The sequence below is a fragment of the Callospermophilus lateralis genome, chromosome 9, assembly GCF_048772815.1.
Source record: "Callospermophilus lateralis isolate mCalLat2 chromosome 9, mCalLat2.hap1, whole genome shotgun sequence".
Lineage (NCBI taxonomy): Eukaryota > Metazoa > Chordata > Mammalia > Rodentia > Sciuridae > Callospermophilus > Callospermophilus lateralis.
In genome coordinates this window covers 100,045,517-100,057,428 of record NC_135313.1, presented here as the reverse complement: position 1 = coordinate 100,057,428, position 11,912 = coordinate 100,045,517, and the positions used below count along the sequence as shown (strand labels likewise).

Below are 11,912 nucleotides of genomic sequence, written 5' to 3'. Positions count from 1 at the left end.
TAATTATAGAATTTCAGGGTTGGAAACAACCTTAGCTTTCTGATTAGTGCAAGGTCACTGCCAAAGTGCTAAATTCAAGGGTCCATTCCCAGACTCCATTTTACTTAATCTGCTCAGCAACCTGGGATCCAGCTGGTCACTCTCTCCTCTGTGTCCTGGTTTTCCACCCACCTCACTATTTCTGCCTCTTTGTGTCTTTTGCTGGTTTCCTGCTCATTGCCCTGACCTCAAAACATCAGGATGCTTCTTCTGGGCATTTGCTGCTGCTTGTGATCTCATTTTGGCCCCTAACTGAATCCTGAATCGGTGTCTCCAGCTCAGAACTCTGCTCTGAACTTCAAGCTTGATCTCCAGCCACAGACTCTATCTTTACTTGATATTCTATAGACACCTCCAACCCAGCATTTCTAAAACCAAACTACTGATGATAACTCTTTCTTCAAACACCTTCTTCCTATAGACTTCTCATCTCAAAGCAGCTTCCTTATTCCAGTAGCCCACATCTCCTTTTATTAAAAAAAAAAAAAAAAAAAAAAAAATATATATATATATATATATATATATATATATATATATATATATATTTTTTTTTTTTTTTTTTTTTTTTTTTTTTTTTTGGTCAGTGGACCTGAGCAGAAGGAAGACAGCTGGTGAGCCAGAGCAGAGGGAGCATCAGGTAGGGCCCAGACTGCCGGCTCACCTGACATATGGAGCTATGGGAATGTGTGCACCACTTGCCTGTGTTAGCTTTCAGGTAGTAAATTGAAGGGGAAAAAGTCACCTTGAAATAATGAGCCCAGTGAGCGACTTATGACTTTCCAGTGCTGATTCTGTGTTAACATTGAATCAGATAATTGGTTAAGTGCAATTTTGCAAAGTAGTAACAGTTATACAATTTGCATGGACTAAACTATTAGAGGCAGTCTTAATTATACCAGGCATGTATCAACAAGAATTTTATTTTAAGTGAATTATAGAGCTGGTATTGATGCTCAGTGGTAGTGATAGGGGACACACAGACATGAGTGGCTGGCACAATGTTCTATAGATTGTGCTGACCCCACATGCTCTCACTTTTTGTTGTTGTTGTTGTTTAATAATTTTTTTAGTTGTAGATGGACACATGCCTATATTTTATTTATTTTTATGTGGTGCTGGGGATCAAACCCAGTGCCTCACATATGCTAGATGAGTGCTCTACCACTGAGCCACAACCCCAGCCCCACATGCTTTCTCTTCAAAAAGCAACTGTCTGGCTTAAGTCCACAGAATGTGTCACATTCCTCAGCAAATAACCTGTTATCTCAAGGAGAAATGCAGCCCCCAAATACTAATAAGAAGAACACAGATCACAAGTTACCCTGAAAGGGAGGGGTCTTTTGTGATCCTTACACAGACCAGATCCCAGAACTCAGAGAGATAAGGAAAATTCCCTCAATCATAAAATTGGTCAGAACAGGTTCCAATTGGAACTGCTCAGCTCGGGCCAAAGTGACTTAGGGATGCCTTGCACAATGGGGACTTGAAAGTCTGATGTCATACTTTTGTCAGTCAAAAGTCAAGAGGTGATATGACCAATGTGATTCTGCAACCTATACCATCAGAAAAGTCAGAAATTATACCCCATTTGATTCAAAGGTATGAATTGTCAAGATCATTGTATTGTCATGAGTAACTAATAAAAAAAAAACCTTAAAACAACAAAAAAAAGTCAAGAGGTGAATCTGGGAAAGACTCTCTGAAAACTTCCCTGGAACTCCCCAGTATACTGGAGGGCAGGAAGAGTGCATCATCCCTGTTCTCTCTGAAAGGACCCACTCTCTCATTTGAGAGTGTCCCTTTACCCCCTTTTCCATCTCTTCTAATAAACTCATGCCTGTTTCTCTGAGTGACAGGTCTGAAGTCTTTCTGCCATGATTGCAAAAATCAGGGTAAAGGGGGACCTTCTTGGGCTGGGGTCGTGGCTCAGTGGTAGAGCGCTTGCCTAGCATGCACGAGGCACTGGGTTCTATCCTCAGCACCACATAAATGTAAAATAAAGATATTGTGTCCACCCAAAACTAAAAAATAAATATTAAAAAAGGGGGACCTTTATGCTGCCTCAGTTTCCCAGGAAGGCCCTGTAACAGTAGAGTACTTGCTAGTATGTGTGAGGTCCTGGGATTTGATTTTTTTTTTTTTTTTTGGTGGAGGGAGAATACTTCGATATTTACTATCTAGCTCAGTTGTAAAAACAGAAACAGAAGAGAAATTGACATATTCCTTCAGGAGAAAAAAAAAATCAATGATTAACCTATATTGCTGCCAAAATATCTCAACAGTTTCTCTTTGGGTACAAAAAAATTGGGTGCTTTCTTTGTTTCCTCTTGTAAAAATCCGGCTTTCCCCCAATCCAGTCTTATACTGCACTTTCCTTGTGAATAACCAAATCACAAAAGATCCTGTGAATGAAGCTACCCAAGGACAACAGCATTACTTATGGCACATTTGCTACGGAAACTATGTTTGGCAAGTATCGAATGTCTGAATTTCTTTTCCTGGGCATCGCAGGGTTGACAGCATTTATTTATAACCAGAGAGATTCTAAATTTGGCCACTATCAGCACAGAAAAGTAGTGTCTATGCCACCGCTGCAAATTCATTTCCTTCTGTTAGCACAAATAGAAGCAGAACAGGTCACCAAGGCACTTGGTAAACAAATTAATTATAAAGCAGATTGGTTACTGGAATAAGAGAAATTTGTATGTAGGTATGTGAAACAGTCTTTAATTGGATCTATGGGACATTCACTCTGGACTTAAGGTAAGCCCTAACTCCCCAAACAGGGTTTTTAAAGTTTGTTTTTGAGAAGAACAAGGCCACAAATATATCACTCAGCTATAACTTGAAAAAATGGTTTCAAAATGTTGAGATTTACTAACTGAGGTAGGGAAATGCCACACATTCTAAGTGCAATGTGTACTTTGTGCTTCTAATTTAGACTTCATAAACCAGAAAGAAAACCAGATTGAGCACAGCAATTGGAAAATAGATCAAGGGCTAAAGATTGTGTTTAGGGATTATGGCAGTAGAGTTCTCTTGTATGGCAATAATGTTTTCTTTCTTTCTTTCCTTCCTTCTTTTTTTTTTTTTTTTTTAATTAAAATAAAGCTAGGCACCATTGGAGAAAGGCCTCCTGGAAGCCTGCTTGCCTTTGACCTCTACAATATTAACTCTTCCTTGGATTTCAATGGCTTGTACCCTGTTGCTCAATCCTAACAGATTCCAGACTGCCAGCCCTTACAGTGAGCCAATTCTAAATAAACTCACAAGGAAGACCAGCATGTATTTTGGAAGGACAGGTAAAATGGTGAGGAGGCAGGTGGAATGGACAAAATCCTGAGCCTCATGGACCCTTATCTATGCTGCCCACCCATAAACAGAACAGGAGCTTCTTGGGGTGGAAGGAGAATACTTTTTTTTTTTTTAGAAGAGGATCATCCAGGGTACCCTGCCATGAGGACACTCATGTGCTCAATTTGTTCCTTTTTCTCTGTTTATTCCTAATTCCATTGCTTTGGACATTAGTGTCCCACTTTGGAGAATTATCAGTCATAGCTCCTAAGCTGCAAAGGGAATTCCGGGTTTCTTACAAACTTTAGATGTTCTCTGGACTATTTCAATGCCAGTTAACCCTGGGCCACTAAAGGGGACTATGGAAAAGTGTTGAGAGTCCCAAGAGCTCAGACCTTGCTGGGATTGGTATCTGAAAATGGCTCAATGACTATAGAAGGTGGGGGAAGAGGCCTCATCAGGAAGAATATGTGCTGCTCAATCCTCCCAGGGCTAGAGTCTGAACCAGGATACGTGAGTTGGGAGGGTGCCAGGTCTCTCAAGGTACCAGATAAACATGTGAGTCAATGTCATTTCCCTGTAGCAGCAGGAAGGATTTTTTTTTGCTGAGTTGAGATACAACCTAAGGCCTTGAGGATTACTTGGCCAATGCTTGGCCTTTGAGCTGCACTCCCTGTGTTTTCCATTTCTTTAGGAATGTCACCCTGAGGATTGTGCCAATACATTCTTAGTATTTTGTGATGATCCTTTGCATCCACTCTTGTCACCTATTTCCCCCTCTCTGTACTGGGGACTGAATATAGAGGCACTCTCTCACTGAGCAACTGATGAGATGAAAGTCCTTTCTCCACTTCTGCTGGAGGGTGGGGCTGGCAAGCAGCAGGACTCTAGCTGAGAAAGCCCTTCTTAGTGTTAGCAGCTCATCACAGAAGAGGATGCTTGTTGGCCTCAGCTGCAGGGATCGCAGCTCCAGGGATCGCAGCCAGCAGAGCTGGATTCTTCTGGGCTACTGTCAAGTAGGGTGTTGTAACTCTGAATAGCAGACCCTAGCAGCTCACCACCAATTTCCTTCTGGGGTTTTGTCTTGCAAATTTGAAGAAGGAAATCCAGTCAACAACAGGAAAGCAGGAGTGAAGGAAGCAGCATTTAAGTGTGAAGAAAATAGGACAAGGTAAGAGAACCTGAAAACAGCTTGCTATTTAAATATACTAACTTCATGGATTGGCCTTTATACATTATTTTTTTTTAAATTTTTAGTTGTAGATGAACACAGTGCCTTTATTTATTTATTTTTATGTGGTGCTGAGGATCAAACCCAGTGCCTCACACATGCTAGGCAAATGCTCTACCACTGAGCCACGGCCCCAACCTTATATTTTAAAAGCCTTAATTGGGCCCCATTAACTGTCCTATCTTATTCGCTATATCCTCTGTCCTTTTTATTTGTTGAGACAGGGACTCCATAAGTTGCTGATGCTTTCCTGGAACTTGGGATCCTCCTGACTCAGCCTCCAAGCTGCTGGGATTACAGGCGTGTGACACCATGCCCAGCTCTATTTTCCTCTTGATACGTTTATTTATTTTTTTTTTTTGTAGTGCTGGGTATTTAACTCAGGGCCTCACACATGCTTGGCAAAGGCTCTGCAACCATGCCACACTCCCACCTTAAATGTTATTTTAAATAAATCATGTTTTAATAAAACACAAACAAAACAGATTTGGGGCTGGGAGTGCAACTCAGTAGTAGAACATGTGACAAGCATGCTTAAAGCTCTGGGTTCCAGCCCCAGGACCACAAAATATAAATAAGATAAAATAAACAACAGAGCCATCATTCTAATATATACTGAAGGACAGTAAATTATAAAATTATTTGCTCGTAAATATTGTACAGTTAATCTAAGCTATATTTATTCATGAAGTTTTAAGCTAAAGTTTTTCATGGTTTGAGCGGCCACATTCTGTATTGCATGTATTTTCAATAATTGGCATATATTTTCAATAACTATCAAAAATTTGTTTTTGAAGTACCCAGTTGTTTAAGAGCCATTTGATTGTGGTAGTTTCTGGCTCTACTCATCTAGAAATTGGTCTGCTCTTTGTGTGTGTGCATACAGTGATGTTTTGGAGAGCATTGTTTTAAAAAAAAAAGGTTAAAATTTGAGTATAATTTGATATAATTGATAATTAAAATTTGTTTAATAATTATAATTATAATTTTGATTATCCTTTTCATAGTTTTGCATTTTTCCCCATCTCTGTAAGTGCTGAGTTGACTGTCCATTTTTGTGCTTGGGATCTGTTGCCACCTAGCGTTATAATGTGCTTGGTATTTCAAAGCTAAGAACCTAAGAATGGAAATCTTTTTGTCTTCTATCCATGCCTGCCCCAGTGTGATCTTGCCAATTCAGAAAACTGTCACGTTCATACATGCAAGGCTTCTTCCTCTTTCCTTTCCATTGCCACAACCAATCTAGCATTCATGCTTATCTTGTGGAAAATAAATTCTGAGGGCTTGAGTTACTTTAACAGGCTCAACTTTCATTATATGCAGGCAAGTTATCCAAGCTCTCAGACTTTAATTTCCTCATTTTTAATTTCTTCTGTGGTACCAGGAATTGAACCCAGAGCCTCACATATGCTAAGCAAGCAATTTATTGCTGAGTTATATCACCAGCCCTCACTAGCAAGTTTTAAATTTGATTTAAAATTTGATTTAAAATTCACTTTATTCATTTTTTTCTCTTATAGATCATGCTTTTGATATTGTATCTAAGAACTCATTGCCTAACTAGAGGTCATGAAGATTTTTTTCACCTGTATTTTAAGCTTTCTAATTATGTTTTACATTTAGGTAAATGTAAATATTTACATTTTGAGTTAATTATTGTAGATGTGAAGGTGTTTCCTGTCATCATAATCACTTGCAAAGATTTGCCTGTTGATGTTGATTTGCAACAAGATTTTATGTTTTTGATCTTTGAAAATGATCTTTTCACAGCCGGGAATGTACTCCTTCTGCTGAGGAGAAGGATCACAAGTTTAAGGCCAGCCTCAGCAATTTAACAAGACTCTAAGCAACTTAGCGAGACCCTGTCTCAAAAAATAAAAAGGGTCTGGGGATGTAGATCAGTCGTTAAGTGCCCCTGGGTTAAATCTCAGTAGAAAAAAGAAAAAGAAAGAAAAATCATAAAACTGATAATGGCCAAAAACAAATTAACTACATTGATCACTGTGATTCAATAACAAGCTTCCTTCCTTCCTTCCTTCCTTCCTTCCTTCCTTCCTTCCTTCCTCCCTCCCTCCCTCCCTCCCTCCCTCCCTCCTAAGGGTTCTCTATCACTGAGCTGTATCCCCAGCCCTATTTATTTCTGACACAGGTTCTTAGACTGGCCTTGAATTTGTAATTCTCCTATCTCAATCTCCCACGTAGCTGGGATTACAGGGATGTGCCACTGTACCCAGCCAGGTTCATGTATTTTCTGTAAAATACCTGTTGTTGAATAATTTAATGAACAATAGACTCCAGTTTTTTTTGTTTTTTTGTGTGTGTGTGTTTGTGTGTGTGTGTGTGGTGCTGGGGATTGAATCCAGGCCTTGTACATGCGAGGCAAGCACTGTACCAACTGAGCTATGTCTCCAGCCCAACAATAGACTCCAAACACTTTAGGTTTCACCAACTATTAATTTGTCCAAATAAACCTTAGAAGCCACTTCAGGTGGTACTGGCTCTCTTCTCAATGCCAAAGATATTTTTTTTTTTGTTATAATTTCTCCACACAAACTACTGATGAGCTAATTATTCAGTCATTTCTAAAGCAATGGACTGTTCATTTCCTGGCACGGAGAAGGTTCTCAGAATGTTGGATTCCCAGTGTTAAAACCAGAATGTATCTAGACAAACTGGGATGACTTGGTCACTCTGTCACTTCGAGTTTGGCATTGACTCAGATAGTCAACTGAGCAGTGTTGATAACACCTGTTAACCCACGAAGCCAAGGAAAAACCTTCCAAATCATTTGCCTTAGCAGATAATGAAACCCAAGCAAGCGGAGACCAGATATTCAGCCGTCTAGGATGTCTGGAGGTTTTGTCCAGCAAGGAATCCCCCAATAAAAGGCAGAATGCCAGACATGGAGCTGGCTAGTTAAAAATATGATGTCCACTACCCGCAGACTGCTTTTAGAAACTTCCAGCATCCGTGCTGGCTAGGGGGCAGCAGGAGAGACAGCTAGAGTAGCTTCTGTCTCTCAACTTCACTACTAATGACTGACACCAACATACCAAAGGACAGTAGCTGCAGTTTAACTCCTTCTTCCACAACATTCACCAGGCATGGAGGACCTCATTAGATGTGGGTACAGTATTGTGGAGAGCCTGAGGGCCAGAGCTGACCTTGAAAGGGCTCAGAAAAAGATCCTTGCCATTGCCAACATGCTGCGCTTGTCTAACATGGTGATGGGGCACGTTGAGAAGAGGGCTTTCCAGAAAGAACTTCTTGATAGGCAGGATGCTGCTCACCTATGTGGTCAGTTCCTGCGGTGCACTACCTGACATGAGCCAGTCACTCCCAGCCACTGGACAGCAAGAATGTGCGTGTGTGTGTGTGTGTGTGTGTGTGTGTGCAGGCACGCATAAGAGAGAGAAGGGCCTGCAGCAGGAGAGACAGCAAGAGGAGCTTCTGTCCTGCACCTTTACCTGGAGGCTGCCTTTTGAAATGTATGCTCGCCTTAACCGTGAAAACCACTTGGGAGTAATGGTGCTCAAACCTGCTCTGTTTTCCATGACATCTTGGAGGGGGAGCTAGTGCCACCAAGATGCATGGTGCTTAGGAAATAAAAGAAATCCTGGTTCTCTCACCCTCACTCTTACTGGGGGAGGGAAGGGATGGTTTTGGTCGTTTTGTCCACATGACTTGTGCACATCTGGAAAGGCGTTGCAGTGTGCCTTGCGTGCACGACTGTCCACACTGCTCACACCTTGTCATCAGCCGTCTTTGTGTTTCCTAATGGATAGGCTGGAGCAAAAGCAGAAAGGAAAGAGGCCTTCTCTTCCTGCACTGGTTTAGTGTTTCAGTTCCCATGCTCCTGCCCCTGGCCATCACCCCCATCCCCACTCTGAAACAAATAACATGTAGACTACTAACTACTAATGTTCTCATCCTTCCCTGAAGCAGCTACCTAGAGGAAGCAGTTGTTGAGGATAATGGGACAGAGGTTCTTAAACATTCTTCCTTGGCCTGAGGCTGAGATGATTGCCCCAGAAGCAGCTGGAGAACTTTTTAAAAATTAGATTTTGCTGGGAGTGGTGGTGCACATCTGTAATCCCCGTAATTCAGGAGGTTGAGTCTGGAGGATTATAAATTCAAGACCAGTTTCAGCAAATTAGTGAGGCTCTAAGGACTTAGCAAGACCCTGTTTAAAAATAAAAATACAAAAAAGGAGCTAGGGATGTGGTTCAGTGGTTAAGCCATCCTGGGTTCAATTAGATTCTTGGGCCTATCCCAGACCTTCTGAATTAGAACATTTTTTTTTTTTTTTTTGTCTCTAAGGTCATTTTTATGTATTTAGAAGGTTTTTCTTTTAATTAAAGACAATAGCATTTGAAAGTGTGTGCTGAACTAAGAATTCATGTGTGAAGGACCTGCGTGTGTAGCTCAGTAGAAGAGCCCTTGTCTAGCATTTGCAAGACCCCGAGTTTGCTTCCCAGCACTAAAGAACACCTCTCTGAAGAGCAAGACCTGTCAAGTTCAAAATAAAATCTTATTAATAGCCTACCTTTAAAAAGAGTAAATAAACAGAAATAAAAGCACTGGGGAGGGCTGTGGCTTAGTGGTAGAAGGCTTGCCTAGCACTTGTGAGGCCCTGGCTTCGATCCTCAGCACCACATATAAATAAAGGTATTGTGTGCAACTACAACTAAAGAAAAAAATATTTAAAAAAAAAAAGCACTGGGGATATAGCTCAGTGGGAAAGCATGCTTTACTGGTTCAATCCCCACTTCTGCAAAACAACAAAAACAAAAACACCTCAAATTCATAGCAGTGTGACACATGTGGCACTTGAAGTGACTGAGTTTAAACTGCACTCTGCCATGCGTAATGTACTCCTTAATAGCAGCGATAAGCAGAGAACCCCATATGATCTATGTCACAACCAAATTCTTTTTTCCTCTTTTCATATTTTTTATTGGTGCATTATAATGGTATATAATGGTGGAATTTGTTGTTACATATTCGTACATGCACATGACAAATTGGTCAAATTATATTTGGCCAGTGTCATTCCCTAGCATTTCCTCTTTCCCTCTCCATAATCCCCTTCCTCTATTCAACTGATCTCTCTTTAATTTCCAAGGGGTCCCCTCTCCCCATGTCTCTTTTTCTTTTTCCTCCTTAACTTCCACATGATAGAAAACATACAACATTTGACCTTCTGAGTTTGGCTTATTTCACTTAATGGTCTCAAGTTCCATCCATTTTCCTATAAATGCCACAATTTCATTTTTATTTATGACTGAATAAAACTTAATTATGTATACATATCACATTTTCTTTTTCCAGTCATCCATTGATGGATGCCTAGACGAGTTCCATAGTTTGGCTGTTGTGAATTGTGCTGCTATAAACATGGATATGCATGTATCACTATAGTTTTATGATGACTTTAATTCCTTAGGATAAATACCAAGGAATGGTCTAGCAGAGTCATGTGGTGGATCCATTTTGAATTGAGTTTTTTGCAGGGTGAGAAATAAGGGTCTAGTTTCCTTCTTCTACACACGAATAACCAGTTTTCCCAGCACCATTTGTTAGAAAGGCTATCTTCTCTCCAAAGTATGTTTTTGACAGCTTTGTCAAGAATGAGATGATGTTAGGTGTGTGGATTTTTCTCTCTATCTTCTGTTTTGTGCCCTTGCTCTATGTGTCTGTTTTTATACCAATGTCATGCAGTTTTTGTTACTATCGATTTGTAGTATAATTCGAAAACAGGTAATTGTGATGTCTCCAGCATTGTTTTTTTTTGGCTTAGAATTACTTTGACTATTCTGGGTCTTTTATTCTTCCAAATGAGTTTGAGGATTTTTTTTTCTAGTTCTGTGAAGAATGTCATTGATATTTTGATGGGGATTGCATTGAATTTGTATATTGCTTTTGGTAGTATGGCCATTTGAACAATAGTAATTTTGCCTGTCCATGAACATGGGGAGGTCTTTCATCTTCTAAAGTCTTCTTCATTGTACCATAGCTTTCATTGTAGAGGTCTTTTACCACCTTGGTTAAATTTATTCCTAGGTATTTTATTTTTTTTTAATATTTATTTTTTAGTTTTCGGCGGACACAACATCTTTATTTGTATGTGGTGCTGAGGATCGAACCCAGTGCTGCGCACATGCCAGGCGAGTGAGCCACAGCTTGAGCCACATCCCCAGCCCTAGGTATTTTATTTTTGAGGCTATTGTGAATGGAATTGTTTTCCTGATTTCTTTCTCAGTAGATTCATTACTGATACATAGGAAAGCTAATGATTTTTGTTTGTGGATTTTGTAACCTGCTACTTTGCTGCTTTGTTTATTATCTCTAGTAATCTTCTGGTGGAGCTTTTGGGATCTTCTAAGTTATAGGATCATATCGTTGGCAAACAGTAATAATTTCATGTTTTCCTTTCCTATTTTTATCCCTTTTATTTCCTTCTCTTGTCTAATTGCTGTGGTTTGAATTTCTAGTACAATATTAAATAGGTGTGTGGGAGAGTGAACAACCTTGTCTTGTTCCAGCTTTTAAAGGAAATGCTTTCAGGTTTTTCCCCATTCACTGTGTTGTCTCTGGGATTTTTGTATATTGTCTTATGATGTTGAGATAGGTTCCTTCTATCACTAGTTTCTTCAGTGCTTTTTTTTTTTTAAATAATGAATGAGTATTGAATTTTGTTGAATGCTTTCTCTGCATATATTAAGAGGACTAAGTGATTTTTGTTTTCATTCTATTTATGTGATGAATTACATTTATTGATTTGCATATGTTAAGCCATTCTTGCATCCTGGGATAAATACAACTTGGTCATGATGTACCATCTTCTTAATATGTTGTTGCATACAATTTGCTAATATTTTTCTTTTGCATTAGTTCATCAGGGATATTGGTTTGTAGTTTTCTTTCTTTGTGTTCTTATCTGGTTTTGGTATGAGTATAATACTGGCTTCATAGAATAAATTTGGAAGTGTTCAGTTTCTTTTTATTTCATGGAATAATTTGAGGAGCATTGACACTAGTTCTTCTTTAAAGATCTAGTAGAATGGTTGAGAATTCTTCTGGTTCTGGGCTTTTTTCCCCTCTCTCTTTTTTTGGGGTGGTGGTGGTGGTTACTGGGGATTAAGCTCAGGGGCACTCAACCATTGAGTAACATCCCCAGCCATGTTTTGTATTTTATTTAGAGACAGGGTCTCACTGAGTTGCTTAGTGCTTTGCTGGCTTTGAACTCATGATCCTCATGCCTCAGCCTCCTGAGCCACTGGGATTACAGGTGTGCACCATTGTGCCTGGCCCTGGCCCTGGGCTTCTTCTGTTGGAAGTTTTTTTT

The 11,912-nt window shown here is 39.8% G+C and overlaps 1 long non-coding RNA gene and 1 pseudogene across 1 annotated transcript in view; both read left to right on the top strand.

The window, feature by feature from the left end:
- The first annotated feature begins 2,661 nt into the window (after nt 1-2,661).
- LOC143407101 (uncharacterized) overlaps nt 2,662-11,912 on the top strand; it is a 28,544-nt gene continuing 19,293 nt past the window's right edge. Inside the window, exons 1-3 of the long non-coding RNA XR_013092323.2 lie at nt 2,662-2,802; nt 3,151-3,341; nt 4,432-4,504. This is a non-coding gene — a long non-coding RNA (uncharacterized LOC143407101). The remainder of the gene's footprint in view (nt 2,803-3,150; nt 3,342-4,431; nt 4,505-11,912) is intronic.
- Nucleotides 7,155-11,912, top strand: part of LOC143407202 (Golgi SNAP receptor complex member 2 pseudogene) — a 10,327-nt pseudogene continuing 5,569 nt past the window's right edge.